This window comes from Acomys minous (assembly GCF_964271855.1).
Source record: "Acomys minous genome assembly, chromosome: 16".
Lineage (NCBI taxonomy): Eukaryota > Metazoa > Chordata > Mammalia > Rodentia > Muridae > Acomys > Acomys minous.
Genome location: NC_140498.1, coordinates 96,122,171 through 96,140,607, shown reverse-complemented (window position 1 = coordinate 96,140,607; position 18,437 = coordinate 96,122,171).

The following is an 18,437-nucleotide window of genomic DNA, read 5'->3' as shown; positions in this document are numbered from 1 at the left end:
AAAATATGTACTAATAGCTATTAACAGCAAAAATATTGTGTGAGGCCAATCAATACAAATTCAGGTTGGCAGTTGCTGCTATGTAGTAAGAGAGGCAGAGGTAGCACATTTGGGATGCAAGGACTGAGGAGATGGCTCAGCGAGTGAGTGCGCCTACTCCACAGCCTGACAGAAGCCAAGGCTGTAAGCAAGCCGGGGAACTCGGGGTCTCGGGGCAGACATGCGAGGACCGATCCAGCTTCAGAGAGAGACACTGCCTCAAGGGACAAAGGCAGAAGTGATAGGGCAGGGCACTGCCCTGGCCTTTACGACTGTGCACACATGTGTTCATATGGATAACACACACACACACACACACACACACACACACACACACACACACACACACACACTCATTATTAAAAAATAGCAAAGCCAAGGCAGGAGAGATAGCTCAGTGGTTAAAGGCACTGGCTGCTCATGCAGAGGACCTGGGTTTGATTCCCAGCACCCACACGGCAGCTCACAGCTACCTGTAATGTCGAGCCGTGACATGTGGTCTCTCCGAGTGGTTGAAAGATCACAGCGAGGAAGGGTCACATGGCTAGGGAAAGCGAGCTTCTGAAGGTTTGGGCTGCGATGAGATGTGACTGATTTGAAGCACAAGGTGGTTTCAGGGTGGTTTAACTTGGGGTTACTGGTACTACCTTTGGGGGTTCTGCTGACTTCCTCTGGACAGCTGGATTCTGTCGGTTTTATTTACCATGGTGTAGATACATGTGCATGTTTGTGCACGTGTGCGCGCGCGTGTGTACATATGTGTGTGATGTGAATGCATGCATGTGTGTGATGACTGTAATGTGTGTGTGCATGTGTGATGTGTGTGCATGCATGTGGATGTGTGTGTGCATGTGTGCATGCATACGTGCATGTATGTGTGTGTGTGTGTGTGTGTATGTAAAGGTTAATGTTACCTCTGACCTGACATGATTTGGGGTCTCCTAGGAGACACATCTAGGCAACTCTGAGGGTGTTTTCAGATATATTTAACTGAGGAAGGAGGAGCCACCTTGATTGTGGGCAGCGCCATGCCGTGGAATGTGGATCCAGGCTGAATTCAAAGGCAAGTCAGGAAAAATAGAGCTGAACACCAGCGTCTCTGATCTCAGGAGCCATGTGAGCAGCCACCTCAGACGCCTGGCACTGTGGCGGATCGCAGCCCTTGAACTAGATATTTGGTCACAAGAATGAGAGAAACAACTAACACAGGATAGGGTAAGAGACCGCTTCCCTCACGGCCCCAGAGGAACAGCAGCCTCCACTCTAGGGATCAGCGAGAGAAGTCAGAGTCCAGCGTCCTAGGACATGAATTTGTGACTCCCCAACCATCTCACGCCGGATGGTAGCGCTTGTCTGGTTGGCCTGGACACCCAGGGCATTCTGTCCAGAAATCTGAGCCACAGGCAGGTGTTCCAAAGTGAACGCGGTCCAAGAACAGCCAAAGTCACCCCCACGCTAATCCAATAACACACTGCTGACATCCCTTAGCATTTGAACTTCCTGCTTTTGGCGTAAATTGTGGGCCAGGCGCCCGGCGCAGCGAGGACCTACCTCCAGATGCTAGAGTAAGTGAATCACTCAGAACCTCTCTAAAAAAGCCTGTTTGTCTCTGCCGCTGCCTGTCACTGGGTCAGCCTGCTTCCTTACCTCAAGACTCTTACTGGGTCACTGTGTTACTGTCTAAATGAGGGAAGCCCAGACTTGGTTCCAAGGTGAGAGAGCCATCCTGGAAGGTCATGAAATCTTTAGGAGGATGGCCTTGCTGGAGTCAGCCTTGAGGCCTGCAGCCTAGACCCTCTTCCTGTCTGCTGCTTCCTACTTCATGAGTTAGGAGGTGAGGCATCCCTGTCACAGCCTCCCACCACCGTGAGGCACTTGCCACCACACATTTCCTAGCATGGTGTATGCTGTGTCCGTATTCTGCCACGCTGATAAGAACGCTGACTAACCAATGTTACCTGGTAGCTCTGTGTCCCTTAGACGCCTTTAGCTAGCTTTGGGCAAGCGGCGTGAGCTGGCAGCTGGTGTTAGAAGGGGGCTGGGAGCTCCGCTGGGAGAAGTAGGTGACTAGGTCCCTGTGGCTGGTTGATGACCTCAAAACGATTAACATAGGTCTCCGGTGAGTGATGTTGGTCCCCACGAGAGCAGAGCGGTATAAAAACAGTGAGCCCGGCCCCTGTGTCATCCTGAATGTGGCGCCTCCTCTTGTTCGTGGTCCTGCAGTGACAGTCACTTTGATGAAGTTCAGGATCGGGCAGCAGAAGTCAAACACAAAGGGCTGCCCAACTGTGGACTGTCAACCCCCATAACCTTTCTTCTTCACACAGTATCCAACTCTGGGCATTTGCTATAGTAACGTCAAACTGACCGGCATGTTAGGCACAAAGGTTAAGAGTGAGCGCTCCTGATGTCTCCCACATGGGAAAACAAAGGTGAGTAAGGCCTCGGTTCCGGCACGGTCTTCAAGAGAGTCAGCTCAGAGGCAAGACTGAAATAGGACTCAGCTCTTGTATGCAATAGGTCTTCTCTTGACAATGCATTTTGCCCCCTTGAGACCTTTTTTATGGGAACAGACTAGGACCGAGTACAGGACTCTGTGTCTGCATCCAGCTGGGGTGATGCTGTGGGGCCTGCACTGCGGAGTTTGCGTGGTTGGCAAAGTGCTGGCTTTGCTGCTGTGAGGAACTGAGTTTGATCCCTGAACTCACCTTAAAAGGAAACTGTGGGAAGGACTGTAAGCTTTGTCACAGGTGAAAGCAGTCCTGGTGGGCTTTGCCCTCAGACACACCAGGGATACTCCCTGAGATTAACCTTGAGATAGACTGGGTGGAGCCATCCTGGGCCTGGAATTAAGGAAGGGGACCTGGGGACTCCAACTGGACTATTGTGTTTCTAATCGACCCTCAATGAGAGAGGGAGACCACCCCTTGCATGTGAGAGACAGGCAGGCAGAGAGGACAGAGAGGAGCAGCAGGTTCAGACCCAGCTTGAGCGCACATGGATGGGGAAGAGGATCAACGAACAGGCTGGACCAGCGCGCAGGCCAGAGACACCTAGGAACCCGTCCCATGGAACGGATACCAGAAGGTTCACTCTTGTTTCCCTTTTATCCTTTTTCCCTTTTGTGTAAGCTAGTTGGGTTGTATAATAAAGTTTAAGTTTAAGAAACAGAGCCAACAGGAAACAAACCGACCCAAGGATGGTCGCACACGGCTGTAATCATCTCAGCCGCAGGGACACAGAGACAGACACCTTGGGGGTTTCCTGGACAGGCCGTCTAACCTAAACAGCAAGCTCCAGGCCAGTGGGAGACACTGTCTCAAAAACCTGAAGAAAGACAGCCACGGTCACCTCCTGGCTTCCAGACACACACACACACACGCACACGCACACGCACACACACACACACACACACACACATATGCAAATTATTGAACAGCCAGTGCCCAGATGTACCGCTCATCAAATTGCAGGCTGGCTATGCACATGAGGCAGAGCTGTGTCAACACAGACTGGTCAGTATTCGCCCCAGAAGACCCAATAAGCAATACAGAGACCTAGTCTTTCCATTTAGTCTGTGTAGCCTTGGCTGGCCTGGAGCTCAGTGTGCAGACCAGGAAGGCTCAGAGAGACTCCTGGAGATTAAAGGTCTGCCCACACCCAGTTTAGGAATCTAGTTTTGTTGTTTTGGTTTTTTGAGGCAGGGTTTCTCTGTGTAGCCTTGGCTGTCCTGGACTCACTTTGTAGACCAGGCTGGCCTCGAACTCACAGTGATCCCACCTGCCTCTGCCTCCCGAGTGCTGGGATTAAAGGAGTGCGCCACAGCCAGTTTAGGAATCTAGTTTCTTACAATGATCCGAGCCCAGGAACAGAGAAGTGAGGCTGGGCAAGCACAGGCTTCCCAGTGGAGACAGACTCTCGCTCCCGTCCTCAGCCCACCTTTCCATGGCCCTCTGCCTCTCAGCTACTTCTAAACTCTGAAAAGCTCCCTGGGGTGGCCCCCGCGGTTCCATCACCCCACTCCGCACACAGCTGAGCTAAGCACAGCAGACACACAGCATCCGTGGGAAGCCCAGCAGCAGGGGCCTGTGATGCAGCCTTCAGAGAGATTTTTAACCATGTCAACACTGGAAAATTACAAGCCACCACCTCTCTTCTCGGCTCCCCTCTCTATGGCTGTGATCTAATAAACAACAAAAGCAACTTCCTGGAGGAGGGGCTTATTTTGGCTCAGGGTTCTAGGGTGCAATCCCTTGTGGGAGGGGGGGTCATGGCAGCTGGATCATGAAGCAGATACTCAGGTCACACCCACAGTCAAGAAAGGAGCAGGGTTTTGGTTTTTGTTGTTTGTGTTCTTCCACTGTCCTTTAGAAAGGAAGAAGTCAAATTATCCCTATTTGCAGATGATATGATAGTGTACATAAGTGACTCCCAAAATTCCACCAGAGAACTCCTTCAGCTGATAAACACGTTCAGCAAATTGGCTGGATACAAAATTAACTAAAAAAAAAAAAATCAGTAGCCTTCCTAGATACAAATGACAATCATACAGAAGAAGAAATTAGGAAATCTACACCCTTCACGTTAGCCACAAGCAATATAAAATATCTGGGAGTTACTCTAACCCAGCAAGTGAAGGACTTGTTTGAAAAAACTTTAAGTCCCTGAAGAAAGAGATTGAAGATGACTTGAGAAGATGGAGGGATCTCACTTGTTCATGGATCGGGAGAATTAACATAGTAAAAAAAGCCATCTTACCAAAAGCAATTTACAGATTCAATGCAATCTCTATCAAAATACCTACACAATTTTTTAAAGACATTGAAAGGTCAATTCTCAACTTTATATGGAAAGACAAAAACCCAGAATAGCTAAAACAATCTTATACAGTAAAAGATCCTCAGGAGGAATCTCCATACCTGATCTCAAGCTGTACTATAGAGCAATAGTAATTAAAACAGCACGATACTGGCACAGCAATAGGCTGGTTGATCAATGGAATCGTATTGAAGACCCAGATATAGTCTTCACACACATATAGTCACCTGATTTTTGACAAAGAAGCCAAATCTATTCAATAGAAAAAGGATACCATCTTCAGCAAACGGTGCTGGTCTAACTGGATTTCTACATGTAGAAAAATGCAATTAGACCCATATTTGTCACCATGCACAAAACTCAAGTCCAAGTGGATTAAAGACCTCAACATAAAACCAGAGACATTAAATCGGCTAGAAGAAAAAGTGGGGAAGAGCCTGGAACACACTGGCACAGGAGACAACTTCCTGAACAGAACACCAACAGCCCAGGCCTTAAGGTCAACAATTAATAAATGGGACCTCATGAGGTTAAGAAGCTTCTGTAAGGCAGGAGACACTGTCAACAGAACAAAGCAACTGCCTACAGACTGGGAAAAGATCTTCACCAACCCTACATCTGACAAAGGTCTAATATCCAAACTATATAAAGAACTCAAGAAGTTAAACACCATCAAACCAAATAACCCAATTGAGAAATGAGGCTCAGAACTAAAAAAAGAATTCTCAACAGAGGAATATCAAATGGCTGAGAAACACTTAAAGAAATGCTCAACCTCCTTAATCATCAGAGAAATGCAAATCAAAATGACTCTGAGATTCCATCTTACACCCATCAGAATGGCTAAGATCAAAAATTCAAGTGATACCACATGCTGGTGATGATGTGGAGAGAGAGGAACACTTCTTCATTGCTGGTGGGAATGCAAACCAGTACAGCCACTTTGGAAATCTATCTGGCTCTTTCTCAGAAAACTGGGAATAGGGCTTCCTCAAGACCCAGCTATTCCACTCCTTGCAATATACCCAGAAGATGCTCCAGCACACAACAGTGACATATGCTCAACCATATTCATAGCAGCCTTATTCATAATAGCCAGAACATGGAAACAGCCTAAGTGTCCCTAAGTAGAAGGATGGATAAAGAAACTGTGGTACATTTACACTATGGAATACTACTCAGCTATTAAAAACAAGGAATTTCTGAAATTTGTGGACAAATGGATTGAACTAGAAATGATCATGAGTGCGTTAGCCCAGGAGCAGAAACAGTCAAATGGTATATACTCACTTATATCTGGACACTAGCCCAAGGGGCATGTCCCATGAAAGTCTTCACTTATCAGATAAGTGACACAGAGGGGAGGACATCATGTTGGGACTTTAGGTGAGAGAAGCATGAGAGAATGGGGAAATAGAAGGATGCAGAGAGTCCTAGAAACCTACAAGAAGAACATTATGACAGGCAGATCTGGGCCCAGGGGTCCTGTTCAAACTATGACATCAGCCAAGGAATATACGTGCAGTAAACTTCGAACCCCTACCCAGATCTGCCAAAAGTCAGGACATTCTCCACAGTTGAGTGGAGAGTGGGGATTGACTTTCACATGAACTCTGGTGCCCTATATTTGATCATGTCCCCTGGATGGAGAGACCTGGCGGCACTCAGAGGAAGGACAGCAGGCTACCAAGAAGAGACTTGATACCCTATGAGCATATAAAGGGGGAGGAAGTCCCCCTCAGTCACAGTCATAGGGGAGGGGAGTAGGGGGAAAGCGGGAGGGAGGGGGGAATGGGAGGATACAAGGGATGGGATAACTATTGAGATGTACAATGAATGAATTAATTAAAAAAAAAAAAAGAAAAGAAAGAAGCAGGGAAGGCAAGCGTGGTGGTGCATGTGTTTAATCCCAGCCCTTGGGAAGCAGAGGCAGCTGTATCTCTGTGAGTTCGAGGCCAGCCTGGTCTACAAAGCGAGTCCAGGACAGCCAGGACCACAGAGAGACCCTGTCTCAGACAAAACAAAGCAAAACGCCCCAGCCCTCCCGTACTTCCCAATAAAGAGCAAGGAAGGCTTGTGCTCGCTGTACTTTCTCCTGTATATTCAGTTCAGGGTCCCAGACAAGGGAATGGTGCTGCCCACAGTGGGCGGGGCTCCTCAGTGGGCGGGGCTCTACAGTGCAACTAATAAAGGTGATCTCTCATCAGTGCATTCCCAGACTCTAGGTCCGGCCAGTTGACAACAGACATTAACAATCAACAAAACACTGGGGCTGGAAAGATGGCTCAGCAGGAAAAGGGGCTCGCTGCACCCATCTGGAGACCTGAGTCCCCGTATCTGGAGCCCACGTGGTGAAGGAGAGAACCATCTCCACCGAGTTGTCCCCTGACCTCCACATCCAGGCTTCCCCACAATGTGTCAAGCTAACAATGGTTGTTTTGTTTTTCGAGACAGGGTTTCTCTGCGAAGCCTTGGCTGTCCAGGACTCCCTTTGTTGACCAGGCTGGCCTTGAACTCACAGCGATCCACCATCCTCCTCTCACCATCTCCCGGAGTGCTGGGATTACAGGCTTGTACCACCATACCCGTTTTAACACTTTTAAAAGTCTTGAAGAGTGTTTAAAAATCTTTAAAAGCCTAAGAAGAAAAATTTCCAGGCTCTGTTGAGAAGAGGCAAGGTTTAGCCACAGTGGGATATGCTTATAAGATTCCATACAGGCTAGACTTTAAGGCTTGTGTTGTCTGTGACACCAGTGATGGTTGTGTCTTTGTGTGTGACTTGTCTTTACGTTGTACACATGTGTAAATGTGTGTGCACGTGGGCACTGAGAGTGAGGCACTGTTCCTGTCCAAGCTGGTGGGCCGTGTGTCACCTTCTGTGTCCCACAAACCCTTGGGGTTGAAGCTCCAGAGCCATATGGCAAAAGCATTAGAGAGAAAAAGCTGGCTGGCTGCTGCGGAGGTCCTAGGGGCAAAGGTTACACTTGGCAGTGTTGAGGGCGTGGCATAGAGCTCATGTGGCTGGGACCAGGTGAATGTGGGGTGCACAGGAACATGAGCTAGACAGCAGCTCAGGTATATGTGCGTGTGTGCATGTGTGTGTATGTGTGTGTGTGCATGTGTGTATGTATGTGTGTGTGTGCGTGTGTGTGTATGTGTGAGGTCTGTGTGTGTGCATGTGTATGTGTGTGTGTGTGAGGTCTGTGTGTGTGTATGTGTGTGTGTGAGGTCTGTGTATGTGTGAGTGTAAGGTCTGTGTGTGTGTATGAGGTCTGTGTGTGTATGTGTGTCTGTGTGTGTGCATGCATGTGTATGTGTGTCTGTGAGGTCTGTGTGTGTGCATATGTGTATACATGTGTATGTGTGTATGCATGTGTGTGCATGTGTGTGTGTGAGGTCTGTGTGTGCATGCATGTGTGTGTGCGTGCATGTGTGTATGCGTGTGTGTGTGCCCACACGTGTGCACGCGTGTGTCTAGAGGCTGACCTTGGATATCCTTCTCTACTACTCTCTCCACTTTAATTTTCCTTTATTTTTGAGAACTTCATAATAATAAATATAATTGCTTTATTGCACACTCCTGGGACATCAGGTGGGCTGAGAGTGGCCCTTTTGAGGAAGGGGCCAGCTCACCATCTGGGGCGCGTCAAGAACATGGGATCCCCACTTGGAGCACTAGAGGCCGACTTTGGCGTCCTGTGAGTCCACTCACCGTTTGCCCACCCAATTCCTTTGACTTCCAGCCAGCATGACATCCTGGTTTCAGAAAACCTGGGGCCCAGCGTAAGGGAATAAAACTTCAGCGTCACTTCAGAAGGTGAGCGTTCCAGGTGCTGACTTAGCACAGCCTGGATGGAGCGATAGGCACCTTCCCGCGATGGCGCCCCTGGAGACCTGTCCCTGACCTGCTGTTACTGGAACCTGCAGCTCCTGGGAAAGGTTTCTTGGGGCCTGACTCACTCAGTGCACAGCCAACCAGAGGCTTCTGGAGGACCACGTGGAGCACCTCCCTCCTGCTGCAGCTGTAGCTTAATGTGTGTTGCCCCGAGGAGGGAGGAGCCTGGGCCCTACAGCCTCTTGCCTGGCCACCTAGCTTGGTACCTGGCAGGTAGGCAGAACTTCCTGGGATCCAGGGATTAAGAAAGTTACGTCCAAGGAGAGAGACAGTAAGTCCCCAGATCTCTGGCCACATTTCTAGAGAGGTGAGTGACAGCGCACTCTGCAGGGACTCACCTAGGTCCATGTTCTAAGCCGAGGACCTCAGGAATAAATGCATAAAAGCAAACAAACAGATAGCTTCACGGAGCTAAGCAGTCTCTTTGCATTTCTCATGGATTGATTTGGCTTTCACACACCTGCGAGTTTGTAGAGGCCTAGGGCTGGTGAACGGCTGCCTCCGGGCCATGTCTCTTGTCTTTTTGGGCACACTCTTCCTTCTTGTGGCCACTTGGCCTGGATTCTCACTTCCTTGGGTGCTAATTTATCCGCCCTGCCAGGTTCTAGCTCACTGCTTTGGTGATGGCGTCACGGTGGGCAGGTCATGATGTGGCTGTTATAGACTGATGATTTTTTTTTTTTTTTTTTGGTTTTTCGAGACAGAGTTTCTCTGTCTATCCTGGACTCTTTTGTAGACCAGGCTGGCCTCGAACTCCCAGTGATCTCCCTACCTCTGCCTTCCAAGTGCTGTGGGATTAAAGGCGTGTGCCACCACGCCCGGCCATGACTGATGAGTGTGCAGTGGGTGAGGGGACCATGCGTCCTGTCACAGTGAGCTGTGCTGTTTAGACTTGAGTGTGACAACTCTCCTTTCTACCCACCACACATGGCTCAACAAGCCTTGCTGCTCCATATGTAGCAATGGAGCACTGTCTTTTTAAAAATGGGATGGCCCAGGCACGTCTCTAACATGTATTCTGGCTTAAGACAGACAAGCATTTAGTTTGTGTACCCTCAGCCTCCTTAGCCACAAACACTCTAATAGCAGCATTTCCATGAAGCCGTCACCCACCCAGGGTCTCACTTAGCTGCCGGTTTGCACAGACAGGAAGCACTTCCTTGCCCACAGACCTCTCACTCACCCCATCCCTCTGGGTGCAGCCATCACCAAAGCCCTTGCCAGGCCATCTGCCTGGCATCAGAGAAAGTGTCACATTACTCGTTACTCATCGGCCAGGCAGTCTAGCCAAATCACAGAGGCCCAGACCTTCTCCCAGAAAAGGAGGGGCTGGGAAGATGGTTCAGCAGATAAAGGTGACTGCTGTGCAAGCCTGGTGACTAAGGTCCATCCCAGATCCCACAGTGGAAGAAGAGAACCAACTCTTGAAATCAGTTCTCTGCCCTCTACACACACGAAGTTAATATACACATTCAATAAATAATAATAACTATTATAATACAAAGTACAAAAAACAGTGGATAAAGGGGCTGGAGAGATGGCTCAGAGGTTAAGAGCACTGACTGCTCTTCCAGAGGTCCTGAGTTCAATTCCCAGCAGCCACATGGTGGCTCCCAACCATCTATAATATGATCTGATACCCTCTTCTGGCCTGCAAGCAGAGCACTGTATACATAATAAATAAATCTTTAAAAAACAAACAAACAGTGGATAAGTGATTAGGGAAGACATCTGGCCTATAGCACATGTGCTACACACACACACCCCAACGGCAAATTTGAGTGGCATGTTGGTTTGGGAAGTTGTACAATGATGGACTGAAAGGGCAAGGGGGGTGATTCTGGAAGGGGGAACCTAGGAGAGACTCGAGGGGTCAGGAAGGGGCTGTGACAAACCTCGGGGCTGCTGAGAAGCCCAGGAAACGCAAACCAAGCATCCTGGGTGGAGCTGAGCAGGGAGGGTGGGAGACAGCTGCTGGCAGGAGCACCCCAAGCGGTGTCAGTGGGCTAGTGAACCCAGAAAGTTGGGGATAAACTAGGGGTGGCCTCGGAGGACTCAGAATCGTTGGGTCCCCTCCTTACTGGCAGTTGTTAGAGGGGACCTTCTCAACTTTGGGCATACACCAGCATTTCCCATGATGCACGGGGATCCCACTGTGCCCTGGGTCACCATGACAACAAAGAGGTTCAGTCACCATGACAATGAGGTTTAGTTCGGGCGGGCGCCTGGAGCTTCTGACTAGGATGGTCAGCTCCACCGTGGATGAAGCGCAAAGTGTGTCTGCAGGGCACTGTGCACCCCTTGGTGGCCAGGAAGGAGGAAGGGAAGAAGAGAGGGAGGAAGAGTGAAGGTGAGGAGGAGCGACAGGGGAAAGAGGAGGAGAGAGGAGAGGCAGAACCACCAGGGGCAAGAGTTACCCTTCACGGGACTTCTCCAACTTTGTCCCACCTCAAGATCCAATCACAACTCATCGATGGGATCCACCAGCCGAGGCCAAGCTCACGCAGCATCCAAGCCCTAACGCCCACCTTGTGTGGGCTCCCTGCCTCGCTCACTGCTTGCTGCCTGTGATAATAGCCCCATTCTGCGGCTGAGATAGAGCACTGACCAAAAGCAACTGGGGGGAAGGGCTCTAAGCATTGCACTTCCGGGTCGCAGGACACCTTGCTTGGCTTGCACTTCCAGGTCACAGGACACCACTGAAGTCAAGGCAGCAAACTCAAGCAAAAACTTGAGGCAGAAACGCGCTGCTGGCTGGCTTGCTCAGGCTCCTACTTAGCTTTCTTACACAGCCCAGGCCTGCCTGACCAGGGAATGGTGCCACCTTCTACGCTAACTAACATTCAATGCTCTGCCCCAGAGACAGACAGACACACAGGCCAATCCGACAGGGACAATCCCTCAGGTGTTGACTCTCAGCTGCATCTAGCTGACATTTAAACCTATCCAGAACAGCTTGTTTGAGTCGTAAACCCCGAGGGGAGAGAGTTTGTCCACTCTGTCTTTCTCTCTGCATCTGCATAGCCCGGGACAGGGCTTTGGTGCCAAAACTCGGGCTTGGGAGATCTGTTTGAATCAATGTCTGCATATAAGACAGTGATGTCACGGGCGTGTGCGGGGCCGGGAGTTGCGGGGTGGGGTGGGGTGGAGTGGGGTGGCGGGGGAGGGGGTAAGCTCTAGAGAAAAGGTCTACAGTGGTTCTCAAATTCAGAGGGTCCCAGATTTGCCAGCAGCTGCATTGAAATGAGACGCCGCGGTCCGACGCTGACTATTATAATAGGTTGGCTTTTTATTGCTGTGATAAACGTCATCGCTAAGGCAACGTGGAGACGGGAGGGTTGGTTTGGCTCATACGTGCCAGGTCACAGTCCTTCACCGAGGGAAAGAGCTCAAGGAGGGGGCTGGAGGGGGTGGCGCACACCTTCAACCCCAGCTCTTGGGAGGCAGAGGCAGGCAGATCTCTGTGAGCTGGAGGCCAGCCCGCGGTCTACACAGAGAGGTCTGCCATGGCTATAGATAGACATCCTGTCTCAAACATCCAAATAAATGGACCCCAACAGGAATCTGAAGGCAGAGACCATGGAAGAACAGTGGTCTCTGTTCCTGGCGTGCTCCTGGTCAATGGCTCGCTCAGCCTGCTTTCTTAACCGCTCGGGAGTGGCCCACACACCCACAACGGGCTGGGTCAGTAATCAAGAAAATTCCCATAGCCTTGCCTACAGGCCCGTCTGCTGGAGACGCCTCCTCAACTGAAGTTCATCCTACATAACCCTAGCTTGTGTCAAGTTGACCAAACCCAGCCGGCATGGGTGAACCCAGAGCCTCCAGGGCAGGGATACCAGGGCAGGGCTAGGATCTCTAAGCTGTGCCTCATGTGGCCAGTGCAAAGGTCTTGGGGAGGGGGGGGGATGTTACACTGAAAACCAGTGGCTTTCCAGTGCCTCCCTTTTGTGTGGCCTTCTTCCGGCTTACCTGGGAATCGCTCAGAAACATCCAGGCACTGAGGGTCAGCGCAGTCGCGTGAGGAGCCTTCTCCAAGCCGCCCAGGACAAACCATGGAAAGCTACCTGCACCTTGGCCAACCCAGGCCTCCCAGGACATGACAAAGTGTGCAACTTGCTCTCGTGCTGAGATCCCGCCATCTTCAGCTCGCCCGCGTCCGTTTGCTTAAGTGCCTGTGCGTGGGGCTGCTCAGTTGTGTCAGCTGCGCTATTTGTGCATTTAACCCAGCGGCCAATTAGCAGCCACAGCTGGGCCCTAAGCAACTGTTTGGAATGGGGACAGGGCAGGCAGGGCAATCCTGACAGCAGCTGGTCAGAAAAACATGGCTCCCACCCTCCACTTCCCAGAAGACTTAGCGTAGGAAGAAGGGATTTTCCTAATATTTCATAACTGTCTCTTTTGATCTCCATTCTTGCTTTCTCACGACACCGCCGCCCCCCCATCCCCCCCCCTCCGCCGCCATCAGCTGTCCCTAAAGGCACTTGTTTATCTGGTCTCAAGAACTGTGTGCCCACAGTCAGTGTTTCCATGGACACAGAGGGGTGGGTTTAGCGGGGAGAGTGACAGTGAGAGCCACACGCTTGCCTCTGCTGACTTCCTGAAATGTAAACCGCACGCTGACAGGACAGATGGCCCTGACTCCCCAGACGTTTGGAGAAGCTTTAGGCTCCAAGTCCATCTCTGATGACAAAGCACAGGTGGGAGGGTGAAAGCCAGACCCAAGGCTGCCTGGAGATGCTTGCAGGGCCAGGCAGGCCAGGACTGTGCTGGGTGGAGATGAAGGTGGTGTAGAGAGATTGTAACGGTGGTGACTGCAACCAGACAGGTGATGGTGGCGGTGGTGTGCGTCCGTCTGTGTAAACGTGTTATAGCAGATAATTTTTTAAATTAAAATGCCCTTTTAAAACAACTTTTAAATACTTCTGTCCATGCCCAGACCCAAAACATGCTTCTGTCTTTTCTTTTTGTTTGTTTTTTCTTCAAGACAAGGTTTCTCTGTGTAGTCCTGTCTCTTCTGGAACTCGATCTGCAGACAGGCTGGCCTTGAACTCACAGAGACCCACCTTCCTCTGCCTTCCCAGCGCTGCCACCACCGCTGGCTATTCTGTTGGCCCACACTCCTCCAGCATCCTTGCTTTGAGTATGAAACTCCAAGCTCAGCCCTATTCCTTTGGTTGTCATGCCCAGTGTTAGCTCCATTGCATCCCCAGAGATCATCTCTCTCTCACACACGCTCCTTGGGGCCATGGCTGCATTCATGGTGACTTCCAACCCACACAACCCCGTCCATCCCACACATCAGGGCGGCTCCTCCTAGCCACGCACTTTACTTCAACAGCCAAGTCATGACACGCATGTAAACCCATGTGTTACATACAGTTCGGACTTCTTCCCCTGCGCCCCGTGTCAGTGGCCAGGCTGCCGGCTCACAGACCCACTATGGAGCCTTTAGTCTACCCTTGCACAGGCTGACCACCCCGAGGAGGGAGGGTGCAGGAGCGGAGGGGTTAGCTAGGAGGCTACACGCAGCGAAGAGGTAAAGATCATTGACACAGGATAGTGGTCGTGATCCTGGAAAAGACGAAACGACTTGAGAAGTGTCCACGGAGAGAACAGGGCCCGCGGTTGGTGGAGGCTGTGGCTTGAACTCACACCTTAGTCCGGTCCCTGTTGTTAGGCGCTGAGTGAGACAAATCCAATGGTGGTCTTCGGAGATGTGGCCTCTCAGAAGTGACTAGGGCAAGGTCACTAGGGTGAGCCTGTACCATTGACTTCTGGTGGCTTCAGAGGAAGAGGGAAAGAGCTGAGACATGAGCGAACCCGCTGTCTCTTGCTACATAATATCCGGCTGTCATCTTGGGACCCTGCCAGGATGAAGGTCATTTGCAGGTCAGGTCTTCAAACTCTACCTCCAGGACTGTGTCCCAGATAAAAAACAAAATACTTGAAACAGGGTTTCACTCTGTGGCCCAGGCTAGGCTGGAACTTACCCTGTAACCCAGGCTGCCCTGGAGCTCACAGCAGTCCCCTTGCCTCACTGTCCCAGTTCTGTACTTGACACCCAGCCTTGGTAAAGTAGCCGGCCACAAGACTTCTGTCATAGGAACAAGAAATGGGTGAAGGGCGGAGGAAAGACCACATTAACCTAGTTTTCTCTCCTGGGCATCTGGAGGGAAGGATGAAATGACAGCATTTGACACAGGGAAGTGATGTCATTGACCATTTGGATTGTGGGAAAAGCGAAATGGCAGAGGCCACAGGTATTTTTGAGGTATACGCATGTGCATGCGTGCGTGCACATGCCTGTGTGTGTACATGTGCGTGTGCCTGTGTGTGTGCGCGCACACATGCACACTTGTGAGCATGCAGAGGCCAGACAGCAACATTGGTGTCTTTCCTCAGATGCCTTCTGCCTGTTTCTTGAAACAGGGTCTCTCACGGGCTGACTGGCCAGCAATCCTCAGCCATCCTTCTGTCTTGCACTCCAGTGCTAGGATTACAAGCAGATGCCACCAAGCCTACGGGGGCTTGAAGTCAGGTCCTCAGGCTTTGCACAGTAGGCCCTCTGCCCCCAAAGCTATCCTAAGGCCAAGACCAAAGAAGTCCAGCAGCCATCAAGTGTGGACTTCATAATGGGGGTGGGGTGGGGGGGGAGAAGATGGAAAAATTCACGTTGTGTAACTACTTTGCTCTGAGTCAGGGTCTCACGTCCTGCTCCCCCCACCTCTGCCCCTCAGGTGCTGGGATTACAGCATGTGTCCTCATGCCTAGCTTTTCTCTAATTACTTCTTCAAAGTACTTTTTATTTTATTTTTTTTAAAGTCAGAATCTTCTTTAGCTGGCTTTTACAATCCCCGTCTTGTGCTGCACCAGCCCGGCAGCTGTCTGTAAAAGCCTTTCCTTTTCACTTGGCATTCCTGTCTCACAGAGCGGATTTTGAGAACAGAAATATAATCACCTCTGTGCAGACAGCCCTTTCTCGGCCTGGAGATGGGGGAGGAGGTCAGCCGTGGAGGACTCTGGGTTGGCGTGGTGCCCACAGGCACACTGTGACCTGTGCTGCCTTGTCAGAGCCTGAGCCTTATAAACAGCCAGGGGGACCCTAACGCCAAGAGCCTGCGCATCCCAGACCGTCTTCTCTGTCTCCCTAAAGGGAGTTTCTATCAAAAGGGAAGCAGCCTAGTGAGGATGTTGCTAGCTAGAGAGTGTGATGGGGTCAGACGGGATCCTGGGGTCTGGAAATGATCGTCTTTTTTTTTTTTAAAGGACTTCCTCCCTCCCCCCCCCCCCCCAACTCCAGTGCAAACTTGAGCTACTGTTTCCTTTTTCAAATCATGGTTTTAAAAATGTGCTGCAGGGTTAGTTTGGGGCATCTTGATTTGCAATTCCCAGCAGCTCTTCCAGCGAGAGTGCTTTTTCAGTTTCCGTGGAAACCGGCAGTGTTTTGGAGAGGCAGGCGGCAGGCTCTGTGCATAGGAGCTGTCACCCGGGAATTCACGTCAGTCAGTCAGTCTTCTTGTTAGAGAGAATGGTGAAAGGCTTGTGCTCTGGGGTTTCCTGTGACCCTGTCAACTTGACCTTCTCAAGAAACAGAAGTGGATGAAGATGAGGCCCCATCCCCCACCCCAGCATTTGGGGCCTGCGAGCCATCCCACAGCACCAAGGCACTGTTCCAAATGTCTTCAGCTTTGAAGCCACTGGCAGAGCAGGTGTGGGGATGGCACCTGTGTTATCCCTGTGGCTGTGGAGCTGGCTAGGTAGCATTCCCTGGCTTGGAAGTTTGTTTCTTGCGGGACATGGTGCTAGCAGCCCACGGTATTGTTTCACAGCAGATTTCAGGCAGGACTCGTTGCTTTAGGAGTTTGTGGTCTTTACACGTTTGCACATGTTTGAGAGGACAGAGCATGCATTTTTCTCTGCCCTGGGATTCTGCGGGAGATTCCTGGTCAGTCTACTGGCATGTGATCTACCTACACCAGTCCAGGTGGTGGGGACCATGACTGGACACCCACTGCAGCTCCACAGCCTAACCTCGGTCTCCACCCAGTTTCCACCCTAAAACCCATAGCAGCAGCCACTTGGGGAGACCATGCCATGGTGCTCCTCCCTCAGAGCCCCCGCCCCACTTTGAAAAGCTCTTCTTCATTTTCTTTTCCTTTTTTCTTTTTTTCTTTTCTTTCTTTCTTTCTTTTTTTTTTCTTTTTGAGACAAGGTTTCTCTGTGTAGTCCTGGCTGTCCTGAACTCACTTTGTAGACCAGGCTGGCACTGAACTCACAGTGATCTGCCTGCCTCTGCCTCCCGAGTGCTGGGATTACAGGTGTGCGCCACCACGCCCAGCTACAGTCAGCCTTTCACGCTCTTTTGTCTGCATGCTATACTGTACTGACATGTGCATTTGTGTACATACATACATAAATACATACATTATTGTCCAGACTGCATATATGAGAGAGAACAGGTAGTTTCTTTCTTTCTGATTCTGTGAGACCTCACTTAATAGTGTACACTCTAAGCCAATCCATTCTCCTGCAAGCTTTGTGGTTTAACTTTTCTTTAGAGCTGGGCACTATTTCATTCCACGCATGCACACCAAGTTTTCATCATCCATCCATTCGTTGGCAACTCGGTTGATTCTAATTCTTTATTCTAGTGAACAGATCAGTAATACACATGGGTGCAAATGTCTCTGTGAAAGGGTACAGAGTTCCCTGCGTGTACGCCCAGGAGTGAAGTAGCCCCTAACTGATGGTCTCAATGCCTTTATCAACTCACACTCCCACTGGCAGCGACGAAGGGTCCCTCCCTCTCTGCTTCATTCCCGACGTTTAGTGCTGACAGCTGTAAAGGCCAGGGGCGGTGGCTTCACAGTGGTTTTGACTTCCAGTAATAACACTGTTTCCAGTATTAGTATGATTCAAATTCCGTTTTCCCCATTGGGCCAGCCTGAGTCTTGATGAACGTCTCTAAGTACACAGTAGCCAGGTACCCCAGAACCATGGCTACACACCCCAGAGTCATGGTCATGTACTCCCAAACCATGGCCCGGCACCCCACCACTGTGGCCAGACACACTAGGACCGTGACCAGGTGTGTCAGAGCTGTGGTCAGGCACCTCAGAACCAAGGCTGGGCACCCCAGAGTTAAAGGTACACTGAAGATTTATAAGGTTTTGCTTATTATTATTATTATTATTATTATTTTAGAACTATCCTGCCTTGTCTGCTGTTTTACTTTGGGAGCGCAGACTAGGACCTGATAGGAGGGCCGAGCTCAGGCTCTGAGAGTTGCCTGAGTCTGGGAAGAGGAGAGACAGGGACAAGTTTAGAGAACACGTGACTCGGGGCAGAAAGGGACAGAGGGCTTCCCAGTGGTGGGCCTGCCGCTCTGCCTGCCGCTCGTCCCCCTTAGGAACTCTCAGTAGAAGTGAGATTTTCCTTTGGGCTGAACACAGCCGTGTGCTCTAGACTGAGCCACACCCCCAACTCCCTCCTTCCTCTCCCCCGCCCCCTTTGAGACAGGCCTAGAAGCCTTAAACATCTTTGTGGACCAGAGGTGAGTCTCTGTGAGTAAAACATGGGAGCCAGGAGTCTAGGGCAGCCATGCAAATCTCTGTCATTTCTGTGTGTCTATAGCTGTGTCTTTGTCTCTCTGTGTATCTGTGTGTCTGTCTCTCTCTTTACA